This window comes from Fringilla coelebs (genome assembly GCF_963513975.1).
Source record: "Fringilla coelebs genome assembly, chromosome: 5".
NCBI lineage: Eukaryota > Metazoa > Chordata > Aves > Passeriformes > Fringillidae > Fringilla > Fringilla coelebs.
The window spans coordinates 32,834,523-32,848,966 of record NC_140033.1 but is presented as its reverse complement, the minus strand read 5'-3'; positions in this window follow the sequence as shown (position 1 = coordinate 32,848,966).

The following is a 14,444-nucleotide window of genomic DNA, read 5'->3' as shown; positions in this document are numbered from 1 at the left end:
TCTTGTAGCAAATTTCATGTACCTCATCACTTGCTTGAGTCCATGAGGATACTGGAGGAATATTTAATTTAGTATCCTTTGCCTGCAGTGTGATTTTGACAGCAAATGTATTCTAAGAAGTCTGATATATTTTATATTTATGTCTTGTAAGCTGTTTTCTTTTGCATGTGGTATTCAGTTTTTTTCTTGAATAAGACATTCTTTTATTTCTCCTCCCTTTGCATAAAGAGAGTGCAGGGAATGGAAACTAATAGATTTTGTATTGTGCTGTGAAGGACTGCGACATATGCATAATGCATATAATATTCAGGCTTTAGTGATCTGAAAGTAACGGAAGCACTAGGTGTTAGCATTCAAATGGTATCTGTTTGAATGCTAACACCTAGTGTTCATCTAATCCACTTTTAGAAAAAATATTTGCACTACAGCAGAAAGTAATTTTATGGCACTCACACAGTTAATCACTGCTCTGGTCCACTCTTCTTCATATATGAGCCTTTTGAGACATTTGTGATCATTCTAGTGGTTGTTCTTGTGACATCATTTTTCTGAGGCTTCTTTGTCTATGTGTTTCAGCCTGCTGCTGACTTTGATGCAGTGGGTCCCAGTCTTATCATAACCAAGCTTTTCTTGAGAAAATCAGCACTGTGCTATGTTTCATTCCTCAAGTCCTGATTTTTTGGCCCACTGCCTACAACCACTCTTTTTGCAGAAAGCACGATGTCACACAGTGTGTCTGGTCCTGGGTTTCCGGTGAGTTCTGTGGTTGCTTCCAGAAGTGCTGACACTAAGCCTAAAGCTAAGTTGGCCGAAAACTTTGGTGTTTCTGCCCTGTTTGCTCCAGAAGTCCTGTTTTCAGACTCCCAGAGATGTAAGCCAGCCATGCCTGGGTGGATGCAGAGGAGGACAAGCAGTGCTTATTTGCTTGGGCTCTGCCTGAGCCTCAAGAGCAGTAGGTCAGTGTTGTGCCCGTGGGAACAGCTATTGAGTGGCCCAGCAGGGCTGGCCTTTGGGCTGCAACTGTGCAAAGGTGGGAGCTGTGTATTGGGAAAAGCAGAAGAGGCTCTGGAAATGAGAATGCTGACAAAGCACAGCTTTGCAGATCTGACAAAAGCAATATGCAGGTCAAATGCAAGATGGAACTGGACTCTGATTTCATGTTAGCAAAGGACTGATATAAACATGAAGTCTCCTTTGGAGGATAGAGGTAAAAGGGTTTTTGTACTGAAATTGCTTTTAGCACTCAATAATTTTTTCCAGGAACTGCTTCTTTCCCTCTCTAGTACATGCATGCACTCAACGCATGGCCTGACTTATTTTGATCATTGATATGGAGCTTTTCTTGGGGAGTTTTGGTACAGTTCTCTCTTAACTTTCAACCTGTTGTTGCAGCCACTGGGTTTGTGGTACAGTAACAGAGTTCTCCACCTTGCAGCTGGGACCTGGCTGTGCCCCAGCTGCACAGGGCAGTGGCAAGAAGAGCAAAATGCAGGAGAAGGGGAGACAAGTCACTACAAGATGGGCTTGGGCAGATGGCAGATTTGGGAAAGACAGGCAGGGAGAAAAGAGATGCAGAAGGGCTGCATTGCAGATGGACCGTGAGCAGAAGATTTTTGTTGGCCTCTCTGCATTGCTGGCCTAATTTCACAGGAATCTGTATAAATTTTATGTGCTGAAAAAGCTGTGGTAGACCCCACCTGTAGCTGCAGCTGGTTGTTTTATATGACTATTTTAAAATAACTATACTCTTTCTATTAGGGTGGTGTTCCGTCTTTAGGTATCAGCAGCCTTGGCAAAGCAGCAGGTTTTGGGCAGATGATTAAGACAAGCTTTGTGGTATCCTATTATTAGCTGGAATATGCTGCTACAATGCTACAAACTAACATCTGAAGCTTTACAGCAGTGAAATGCTATGCTTCATTTGTGCAGCTCTCTGCTGATAAGATAAAATATTTAGTGTCACTAAGTTTTTGGCTCTGATGTATGCATCATTTGCTGTAAAGGTATTGAGAGGCTCTTCAGTTGAATTCCTCAGATCTGAGCCGTGAGGAGCCAATATCACCATGGTCCTGTACTGGGATGCACAACCTTGAACCAAGAATTGTCAGGTTCCTGTGGGAAGGACGATGTGATCCTTGGCAAAATGAGGGCCAGTGAGAGATGCTGAGGTTAGGCTGGGGGTGTCCCTATTAAAGTGAATTCCCAACCTTTGATTTTTTCTTGGGATTAGTTCTCTCAGGGAACCCAGGCAGAGGGAATTGCCTCCCACAGTATGGAATAGTCCGATGGTCTCTTAAACATTTATTTAGCAAAATGTCATACCCAATAGCAATGCTGGCTGTGACCAGGGGAATCCAAGTCACCCCTCCCTTTTCCGTGTGGTTATGCAGATGTTCAGCAGAGCCTCCAGGTATTTCCTCTGCTTTCTCAGATGGGGTATAAGCTTCCTCTCCCTGGCCCTGGATCATGGGGGAGGAGAGGTTCAATTGTCTGAAGAGGAGAAGCTCATCTGCTTTCTGGGTGGGTGCAATCCAGAACTGGTTCACAGCCATCACTGTGAACAGTGTCCAAAGGGCCACCCTGCTTTCAGCAGGATCCGGGGTGGCTGCTGCAGCCTGAGGCTACAGGTTCTGCCAGTGCAGTTGCTGGGTCTGGGAGTGATGCTCCATCAAGAACTGCCTATGACTGCCTGAGACCTCCATATCACCTAGAGGTAAAATTCTAGGAAGACAACGCATAAAGAGTGAAAACAGGTTATAATACTGTTCATGTGAGGGCTCTGTGATAGACTTGCAGTGGGAAAGCTGAGGCTGCTTTTGCCTCCAGCAGTACAGCTGGCTCCTGTCCTCAGTCTGAGGGATGCCAGCACTTCAGGGGGCTGGGGTGAGAGACTGGGAGTACTAACAGGTTTAGCTTCCTGCTTTTAATCCCATGATGCAAATCTGACCAAACTATTTTGAAAAGGTTACAGATTAAGTCCCATTCTAGTTGTAGAGCTCGTCTCTGAGTAAAGTGCCTGTAGCTCTGCTGAAAGCAAGATGTGTAAGCCAAATAAAAGCTGCCTTTCCTTTCTCATCATGCATCCATGTCTGGAAAGAGCAAGAACAAGTTACTTTCAGGTGTCGTTGGATAATAGCTTTTTGGGAAAAACCTGATCCTCATTTATTGTTACAGAAACAGGGAATGAGTGCAATGAATCAAGTTTCCACCTCACCCTCCTACACAATTTATCTACAGTTTTGCCTGCAAATTCAATAGAATTGGATGTAACCCATCAGCCATCTCCACAATAAACTTACACTGTGTGCTCAGGCTGCCTTTGCCTGGAGGACTTCAAAACTTTGTATGCTGAATTTTCCCAGCATAGGAGTTGCCTCAAGCTGTCTGACCTGACTGTACCTTGCAGTGAGAAAAGCAGGAGGCAAATTTCTGATGTTGTGTGTTACTCACTCTCTATCAAGTATAGAAGTAAATGGGTATAAATCTTGCTCCAACCTAGTGGGATCTGTGCCACTATCTGATTTTTCTCGCTATTCCTGTAGACTGAAATGCTATCCCAAATCCTTATCCCAGAAAATGTAAGGCTCTCAATATCTAAATATGCTGTGGGTGCCTCAAGCTCTCCTCTGCTTAGGACTGATTTGTTAAAATACGGCTTGTAAGTTAGGAATGCCTCATTCTAGTTGTGTCAGAGAACAGTTAAAAAACCCCACCACAACCTTATTGATGAATTTTTAGTATGTTCAACAAAAGTTGAGAGATGGAGCAGTCACAAGCTCTTGCTACATCTAGCTTTAAAGCTGTCAAGGAAAATATCTTCAGGGGACTTAGATAATAATATATTGAAACTATGAAACTCATACTTCAGAGTGTAATTTACTCACCAAACACTGAGGAATTCATCTATTTGGAATGTTATTCTGCAAATGTGCATTAAAGGGACTTTTTATTTTATGCTTTTCATGGTAGCACTTTCTTGAGCACTTATTTTTATAAGTTGTGTTTGAATTGAGCCAGATGAAGCTTTTTCCAAAGCTGCAGAGATTCAGAAACTGCAGAATGTTGGCTTGGAAGTCAGGGCAGGTCAACAGATTCCCATTTGCAATTTTTGTACTGTTTCTTAATGCACGTGATTGATATGTTGAACCACATTTTTGCTTCAGTAAGTCAGAAAAAGCGCCACTAGAGGGTGGTATTATTACAAAAAGAAAAAGTAATTGGGCATCTCTTTCCAGAATAAAATAATGTATACTCCCCAACACATTTATAAACATGAGATAGATTTTGCTGCTCTAGTCAGATTTGTTTGAGTCTTGCTGGCTTTTTTCCCATTGGGTGATTTGTAGTTCTGTTTTAGCTGTAAACAGCAATAGCAGGTATCTAGTTTCATACCTTAATGTATATAGGAATACTAAATTGATGCTGTTTCATCTTCTCTGCAAGAAACTTTTGTATTGATTGCCAAAAAAAAAATCTGTAAAAGAGCTTTTATGATTTTTTTTTTCTCTTGAAAACTACCCATTCACTTAAACTTGCATTCCAGTTCAGAAAAGATGGAGTGGGTTTTTTCTTTCCTTTTTTTTCCTTCTTAAACAGTGAGAAAATGAAAAAAATATTGTTTACTAAGGCTGTGCAGTATGACCTGTTAAATGCCTTATAGGAAACATCAGGCTGGGGTTTAAGCCTAATGCAAAGTAATAACAGGATTTTGATAGTCTTCTGTGGGAAGAGCTACTGTGGTGTATATAAATATAAATATATCAAGCATGACAGTGTGTGTGTGTGTGTGTGTGTGGTACAATCACATGTACATGTATGGTGTCACCATGTACCTCTGATGAATGGCTGGACTGTACCAGCCAGGGCACTGGGGGCCAAGGGGCAGGGACAGGGCACTGCAGGGCTCAGTGGCTCAGGCCCTGGGGCTGATGTCCTTGTGCTGCTTCGGGTTGTGGTAGTCACAGAATGGTTTGGGGTTTTGGGATGGTTTGGTTTGGGATTTTGGGATTTTGGGACATTAAAGATCATCAAGTTCCAACCCCCTTCCATGGGCAGAGACACCTTTCACAAGCCCCACAAGATGCTGCTGGGTTTGTGTTTGGGCACGAGGGCTGTGGGCAAGTGCCTGTGCCACCCCACTGCTGCCCTTGGCATGGAGCTGGGGGAGTTTTGCCAGTGCTGCAGCCTGCACCAGCCCCAAAGAGAACCGGCAGGAGGCAGGGCAGGAAGGACAGTGGAAGGAACACAAGAGTCAAAGGAGAAGCCAGCAGGACCTTCTCTTCTCCAATCTGTCCTCCAAGAGGAGAGCAAGCCAATTTCATGGCACTTTTGGCATGGTTGATGAACCTGCAGCACCTGGGGGTGTGGGCTTGCTGTGCCCAGGAGTCAGGGGGGATGGTGTCCCCAGACAGCGACAAACTCCTCCCAACCTGTTCCAACCTTTTGTGATGACAGCCAAGCTTGTGCTTCACCCTCTGCCCCCAGCCTGGGTCAAACCCCAGTAATAATTGTATTTATTTTCCCTTCTTTGGTGTTGGATGTAAGGCAGGTGGATGTAAGGCACGATCTAGCCACAGCCTTTTGGGGCTCTGAGCAGCATTGGTGTGTGTTTCCCTGCTGCTGTTTTACATCACTGCACACGACAAATGCACTGCTGGGGGGCAGCATTGCAGCCTGGGCTGGAGGATTAAAATGATGACTGCATGGGGTTTGGTGGTGCAGCAAATGCATTCCTGCACCATGACAATGTTGAAATCCTGGCTCTTCAGGGGACAGGACGGTGCCTTTGAACTGATACTGTGGCTGCGTGCGTAGGATGTAAATGCAGCGTGCAAAGCCACCCTGTGGTGCGCTGGATTGATAGAACAGATTTTCAATGAATCATTGGGAAGATGAAATTTTCTACTTGAATTTATCTTAGCCTGATAAATCACTTGGGGGGGGGGAACCACAAATCCAGCAGTAAAATATGTGCAATTAGTGCTCCGATGATGAGACAGACTTGGGTTTGGAGAGCAGGCAGTGGTGGGGAGCTTGGCTGACAGTGTGGGGCTGGGGGAGCATGGAAGGAGGTTGGATTACACTGCAAAAAGACAGGTTGGGGTGGGAGCAGCAGCAGCAGGGCAGAGCTAAGTGGCTCCTCCTCATTTGCACGCTGGCCATCGAGTGTATGGTTAAAAACTAATAATGTTCAGGCAGTTACTATAGCAATGGTGTGGCACGAGTTGTCATGGTGATGGAGCAGAATTTTCATCACGTTCCTTCAGGAGGGTGATGGCTGCTGTTCTGGGAGGCTCTGAACCATTTGCCTCATATGTACAGAAGCACTTGCACCTGCTGCAGTCAGTGAACATGCCCTTCCAGTCATTACCTGATTCTCCATGTCCTCATGCTAATTTTTTCCTTCACATTTATAAAGTTAAGAACACTGATCAGCCATAAATTGCTAAGCCAAACCTAATTAAGTGCACTGTTATTATATGAGGTGTGTTAAAACAACTTAATTCTGGCACTGGGGCTGTTCCCAAACACTTTGTGTGTGCTCTTCACCTCTGTATCTGCCAATGACACAACTCAATGGGACATGAGGTGCCCATTTGAAAAAAGTAATTTAAGCTGATTTGCTTCAAATGCTCCCACTTAATACAGAAAAAAAATGTTCTGTCTTGGAAATGCATCTTTTTTGCAGTTTTGTTTAAATTGCCTTTCCTTTCTCTTATTCCTTGGGCTTTTAGAACAATACACTGTCTTTTTCCCTTACACATGAGTGAGGCATGAATTCCTCCTTGTCAGGGCCTTTTTCTTACAGGTGATCCTCAGGACCAGAGCACTGTATGTAAATGATATTGCTTTCAATGGTTCTTTCTTTAGGAGATCGAGTGTAATGCCTATTTTACTCCTGTAGGAACCAAGAGCATACTTATCAGCTATGTTTCTGCAGTTGTGCAAGAAAACAACCTCCTAGACTGCAGAGTACATCCGGCAATTTGGTTTTGTAAGGATAAAAATCCATTCAACTTCATGCAAGGTGATGGCTATTTTAAAAGAACATAATATTCTGTTCTTCAGCTACATTTAAAAATCCCTAAATCCTTCACCACATGTAGTTCCTGTGCTAAACCATAACCTTCAAAATGAAGCCTCATAAATGGCAGTAGTGGTGTTTCACATCAGGGCTTACATGTAGTTATCATCAACACTGATTTGCAGGCACCAGAAAGTCCAGGAAAGGGAAAATCTGAATTTGGGGTACAGCCTGATAGCACCAATATTTCCTAAGTGTCTCCAATTTCATTCTGTCCTGTGCTTTTTTGCAGGTAAGTTTTGGGTATGCCAGCAGAACTGTATCAACTGCCAGGGAGCATAGGAACAATATTGGCTCAGAAGCATCTTGGGATTTGGACCTGTGTGGTGCTGGGGAGGAATCTAGGCTGTGCTGGAGGCTGTGTCACTTTGAATTTAGGAAAGTAATCACAGAAATGTTTTAAGCCCTTTTTTCTTTAAAAAGCTCTGATTACTGTGTGCTTCAGCATTCTACTGACATGAGGAGCACCACTGGCACATGTCCTGGAGTCCTTGTTCTAGTTCCTCTAAGCAAAGTCCAGCTCTTACAGCACCACTGTTGACATCTGCAGAAGACAGGGTGTTTTTTTTCTTTTCCTCTTGTTTGGAGCTTTATAATCACTCCAGTAAATGATATTAAACTCTTTAACCCAAAGAACTAAGTTTTCAGAAATTCACTGAGCTGTGTGCTTTCCATGCACTAATTTAAGAAAAAAAAAAAAAAAAGAAAGCGAGGCATGTGGGTGAGGTAAACTCTAAGGTACAGGTTACTGAATTACCACTGCATGCTGGTTCTGGTTTTCCAAAATACCCTGGATATATCTAAGAGTCTCTGCTAGGGATTAGAGCTACATGGACCTGTGCTCAAACCTGGTGCAGCCCTCCTTGATTGACTTCCTAGGCTTCTCAGAGCCATTAGTTTTACCAGGAGCTGTGTAAAATGTTGGGAAAGTGTGGTTCCATCTCATTAAAGATTTGGCAAATGTGCTCTGTTGTATCATCACATTGCACTACCATTTGTTTGCTTTTCGTACAGAATATTCCAAGCTTTTGTTCACTTGAATCTTTCAAGTGCTGGACTTAAATCCAGCATGTTGTTGGGTTGTCCCATTGACACTAAAAAATAATCACAAAGTGGGGGCTTGTGCAGTGCCCATCCTATTCTTCTGATGTTGCATCAGCCCTGGAAGCCTTTCAAAGCCACTTCAGATAGTCCCTGCTCTCTGCTGGGATCTGTTCAGTTTACTTTTGTTTGGGTTAATGCAATCTGTGGTCATGGGGCAATTACAAATAAATGAAGTATGAAAGACTTCATAGGATCTTTATTTGGATATCTAGTCAGGCATAAACTGTGATGTCAGTGCAGCTGTGTCCCAGATCGGGTGACGCCAGTGCATAAGGATTTGTAAACTGTGCTATTGTTCTGCAGGTATAATATTGTGTATGATTTTTGGCAAGTGACCTCAAGAAATCTCATACCAAGGTGATTTTTTTCCTGCCTTATCAGTCTTTCTGATGAAAAAAGAAAACTGGCTTTTGAAATAATCAACATCTCTTGCATTACTCTGGTATAGACAGGAAGATTTGTGCCCAGACTTGTTGAGTGCTCCCACCCCTCTTCCTCCCAGGTAAAAGACAGTTTCTGTCACTGTCTTTTGAGAGAGGTGGGTAAAACTGTGTTCAGCTGCTGAAAAACTTTGAAGCTCAATGAGATGAAAGATACTGTTGGAAGTCACATGAGTAAGTTCTTACAGCAGAGACTGCTCACAAGATTAGAGGATGTGCTAGTCCACTAATGAGTAAATTCAGGGTTTATGAGCTCGGAGGAAACTTTTCAGTGATGTTAAACCAACTCCACAAGACACTGTTAAACCCGTTGTCTTCGGGGAAAGTGTTTATTTACAGGGACAGCATTGGTTCAGAAATTTTTTCTCTTGTTAGAAAGAATATTGCTGCAAATTATTTTAATAGGAAGTTCTGATGAGGGAATATTTGTCTTAGAGATTTTTCCAAGATGTTCAACAAACTATTGCAGCTAGTAAGTTAGTAGAGACATTTTTAAACAGGAGTGAAACTCCTCTGATATGTGCATCCACTGCTTCCTTACATGGCCAGGAGCATTAATGAGATGTTGCAGCATGCTACAAGGAACTACCAAAAAAAAATTGGTGGGCCCAATGTGGCCCACCCTTTTTTCTTCTGTGAACAGTCAAGCAAGAGATGTCAGGCTCTCAATGGTCTGCCATGAATGGACTGCAGAATGCTGCTTGTCAAAATGCAAAGTCCAGGAGGGAGGAGAAGTTGGTATCCAGGTGAAGGATGCTCATGAATGGATTTTGATGGTGGAAAATGCATGCACTGCATCAAAGTTAATTTCAGCATTGGATATTGCCCCCTTTAGTCTTCCTAAATATGAAAGTACATGTATATTCATAAAACACTTGAGGAATGTTATCTCTGTTTGGTGGGTCTGTCAACTTAGGAAAGATATTAGGGAAATTTGCAAGAGCCTTGGGAGTGGGAAACACCTGTCCTCCAGATTTGGGGTAGGGGTGTGAAACCTGTTTGCACGTGTGTATTCATATGTGTGTGTAATGGGATTGGAAACAGAAACCAAGAGATATTGATTTTGCCCTTGCAGAGACCCAGAATAGTTGGCTGCACAATAAATGGGAGAAATGAAAAATTATGTGGTAGCAGTGGCTTAAAAAAAAAAAAAATGGGGAAAATTATTTCTCTATAAAACACTCTAAGATCTCACCAAGGGACACTTGATGTTATCAGATGCATTTAAAAGGAAGAAGTCTCAAACTGATAATGTTTCTGAAAGGTCAGTGGTGCAGGACATTTGCAAACCATGAGTGATTAACAGAGGGAGTTTAGAAGGCAGCGAGTTTCCATCCCTTCCTGCAGTGCTCACAACTGAAGGAAACACATAGGAAGGATCTTTAGGTAGGTAAGAGCTGAGTATGGGGGAAGACTTGCCACTTATAAAGTGTCAGGAAAACCTCAAATTATATGAGTTATAAATATGCCTGAACTCCTCCTTGGGGTCCTGCCAAGCCATGGGCAGCGTGTGCTGCTGGAGGGAGGAAGAGCAGTGTCCTCAGATTGCTGAGCTGAACTCTTTAAATAAAACACAAGGCTGCTAAATTTTTCATCTGTCTCTCTCAAATAGAAGTTCTTAGTCTGACAGCTTTTCCTTTGCATTCTTAAGCACTACTATTTTAACAGCAATATTTGGTCTCCAGCGCCCTGACTTGTGCTTTGGGTTTTCTCTGTGTGCCCTTGGGGCTTGCTCTGCTGAGGGAGCTGAGACATCCCAAAGCTGTTTGCCAGAACTGACCTGTAATTTTCCAGTAAGTCATCGTGCCATCAGGAAATGCCACTTTGTGTAGCTCAGGATGTTTCCTGAAGACATACTTTGCAGCAATGTTTCATTCTAGAAAGAGCAGAAAGAACAAACAAAAAAGCATTTTTCTTATGTTAAAGCAGAGTTGTTTTATATAAGATTTTACAATGAAATGCATTTATCCTATAAGCATGAAAAATGCAGCAAAGCATTTCAATAAAATATTTCTTTAGGAACAAGTTACAGAGGTTCTTTTGTCCATTTTTATTATGGAAAATATATTTAAGCTTGCAGAATTTGCTGTGAAAGGGGAAATCCTATTAAAGCCAGCTTTGTTTTCTCTCTCTGTACTGCTTTGCTTTGGTTTATGTCTTGTATTAACGAGGTGTTCAGCTGGGCAAGAAATAATGCTTTTCTCAGTTTGTGGTTGACTTTTTGTTTGCATAAACTTATTTGCTGTATGATATCTTCACGGTCCAAGCTTTTGTGATTTATAACTTAGGTATACAAAACTTCACAAAGATGCAATGTAGAGTTAATATCCTATATATGGAATGGGAGATGCAGTTGAATTTAACTCCTGAGTCTCTTAAAAGACAGCAGGGCTCTCTCTGGTTTGGTGTTTGAATCTGGAAGAGAGCATGTCACCTGTAAAACAGTCAGATTTAAGCAGAGGCTGTTGGACAGTTTAGTTTAGGCCTTTTGGAGAATTCTTCCTTTAAAAAATTCAGACAGTATATTTTGTAGTACAAGCCAATGGAGTAAGTCTTATGTTCCTGTACAGGTTAACTTGCTGGGGACTGGGATTTTGCTCGAGGCCAAATGCCAGTGCTCCCACCATGAAATGTGCATTCAGCTCCCCTTAAAAGGTAAACCCCATGGAAAACCCACACAAATTATGAGAAACTGTTATGAACTGAACCATGAATTTTTAATATTCAGTTACCCTGAGGTACAAGTTAGAGCTTAAAATAAATTGTTCTATATTTCATACTCTGTATTTCATGCACTACTCTGAGTAGGGCATGCCACAATACATGAAGGAAATGAAGTTTCCAAAGGACTCTGCTTTGGGTTAAACAGGACAGTTTTACAAACAGTCATTCTGGAGACAGGATGTACCAGAGCTGTGTGTGGCCACAAAATCTGGTGGTGCCTTTCACTGCCTGTCCGTGTCTGGTGTCTCACCTCCTGCACGCTCCAGGCTCCTTGCACAGCCTCAGTGCCCAGCTCAGGATGGGCTGCCACTCCTGCCTTCCACACTGTGGCAGAGGACACAAAATCACTGGTGGTGCATAGGGTGTATAGCTGGACAGGACTCACCCCTGAAGCTCACTTTTCACCTGAATTACAGTGACCTTTTTTTTTCCTCCCCAGTCTTCTAAGTGTTGAAACATCTGCAACTTCCCCCAGACCCTGCTGCTTCCTTTCCCTGCACACCCCGAGCCAGCAGTGGGGATACCCTGCAGGGAAGGATCTCCCAGCACTTGGGTGTGTGAGAGTAAGCTGGACCCAGCTCATTGCCTCTTTGGCTCAATCCTTTGCCCCAGATTTTTGGCACTCTAACACAGAGTCCTCTCCTGCCCAGTTTATCATCCTGCACTCAGGTCCTTCCCCTGTCAAACTCAGCCCTGCTGGAGTGGGACATCAGAGGTGCTGGGCAGCATTTCCCAGAGACAGGAGGGAATTACAAAGCCCAGGAGAGAAGAGCCCCGCTCCCACTTCAGCAGTGTCCCGACAGAAGTGATGAACAAACCTGATTATCCTTGACTCTCACTCAGACTCCTGTTCATAAGCATAACCTCAAAGTGATTTGTATTTCCTTTTGCAGAATTGCAGCATCCAATTCTACAAGCAGTTCTGCCACATACAAATGGGTTTTTTTTTCCTGCTTGATGTGTTTTATTTGATGCTGGAATCTTCCTTTAGTCAGATGAGATGTGACTGCTGCCAGTGCTTTGAAAAGTGGATGCAGCAGGGAAACTGAGGCACTGCAGGCACTGGAGATGTTTGTTGGCTTTAGCAAAGAGGGCAAAGAGCCTCAGGAATGATGTGTGACACTCAGCAGCCTTGTGGGGGGGGACAGGTGACATATTTACCTCCAGTCCTCCTCCAGGGGAGCAGGGTGTGGACTGCAGAGTAAAGCATTTGAGAGCTGCTTTCCTCTGCCCATGGCATGTGGGATTCAGAGCGTGTTAGGGGAGTTGGACGGATTGGAATGCTCTCACACTTAGTCTCATTCAGGTTAGCAGAGGGGAAAATGTCCCACTGATGTTGTGGTGACCAGGGGTGAGTCCTGGAGGTCCCAGTGCAGGGACCAGGCTAGTGCTGCCCCCCTGCATGGGCATATTCAGATGGGGCTCCTTCCACAGCTGATATCCGGGGCAGATGCTGCTAAATTTGTAAGGCCCGAGCAAAACTCTTTGTTTGTTTCACCAAGAAAAGGAAACATCAGGAAAAGTTAAATTATCTTCAGGAACTGCCTTCCCATTGATTTTATTAACTAAGAATGAAAAGCACATTAAGCATAACTGAATTATTCTGTGACTAGTGTTACTAATAGATCTCTAAAAAAATTGGGTTTGCTTGGAGGTAATAATAAATGCACCTGGTACTGGAGATGGAACTGTAGTGCACACAGAAATGGCATTGAGGTGCTGCAGCCTGCTGGTATGCCTATAAAGCAGGAAGAAAGTTAAAACAGTGAAATGGAGAGCACACAAACTGATGGCATGTAAACAGAATATCAAGTTATTTCTACAGAGGCCAAACCAGAGACCCAAGATTACCATGCAGGTACAGAAGAAACTCAAGTTTTTACATAAAAGCTTGTAAATCAGCTGCTGCTTCACTGAACATGCACATTTCCATGGATGTATGTGGATACAAATGGGATTTAGGCCTACAGTACGTAAGAAATTATATTAGTTCTGAATGTCCAGGGTTTGACAAAGTTAATTTTTAATATTGGCAGAATTTTGAAGGTCTGAGGTGTAGTGACAGCATTGTCCAGGGTCTGGTTGGAGAAAGCTGGGCAGAACCTGCTGTGCTGCCAGCCTGGGGGGCAGGAGAAGGGTGGTCCTGTGGGGGTGGGAAAATGGGGGTCCCTCCACTCAGGTGCTCCCCACGTGCTGCCCAGGGATGCAGGGCTTTCCCCCTCCAAAACAGACCATACTACCGTGGTTTCTTAGCCAGAAATAAAACCTGCAGCAGGAATTTTGCAATCTACCTGGTCCAATGCTTTCAAGAAATGATATATGCATACATGCATATTTATTTGGTTTTAGTTTGTAATTTTGGGACAGGTACAGAGGAGAGTTCAGAATTGCTATATGATTTAGCAGCCCCAGATTAGCCACATTTCTTTCTCTGATTGTAACATTGTATATAAACTGATTTGTTCAGAATAACTTTGACTTAATCATAAAGTAAGCCTTGTGATGTATATGACAAATTAAAAAATTATTTTCACATTAGGTCTGAAATTATTAACATATTTTTGTAGTAGCTTTCAGGAAAAAAAATTAAATAGCTGAGAAGGCTGTCCAGGTGAAATTCATCTTAAATCTGTGAGTATTGATGGATAACCCTGTTCTATTCACCTTGATGCTGTTTGCTGGGGGTGCTGGGGTGCTGCTGTAATGTCTGTCAAAACATTGTAGGCAGGTAAAAACCCAGTTAAAATATGTGTTGCAGTGAGTTGTTTTAAGGTATTCAGCAGTTCTGGGTTGAAGTCATGAAGGATTTTAGGCATTTTCCACCTTTAACATATTTAAATTCTCTATTCATGACTCTGGTACCAACATCCATATTAATGCCATTTCTTTGCAATCAAAACCTCACTGCCAGAAGCCTGACCATTTCAGTGAGTGTCTCATTCACCTCCAGAGGAGTGCTGGGCTCAGTGATTTGTCCCTCCTGGAGTGTAATTCATTCAAATAAATGTAAATCACTATTTTATGTTGTTTGGTCAGGGTTTATAGATGTCAGTGTACACTACTGAAAAGGCACATGGCAGATATTAAGGGAG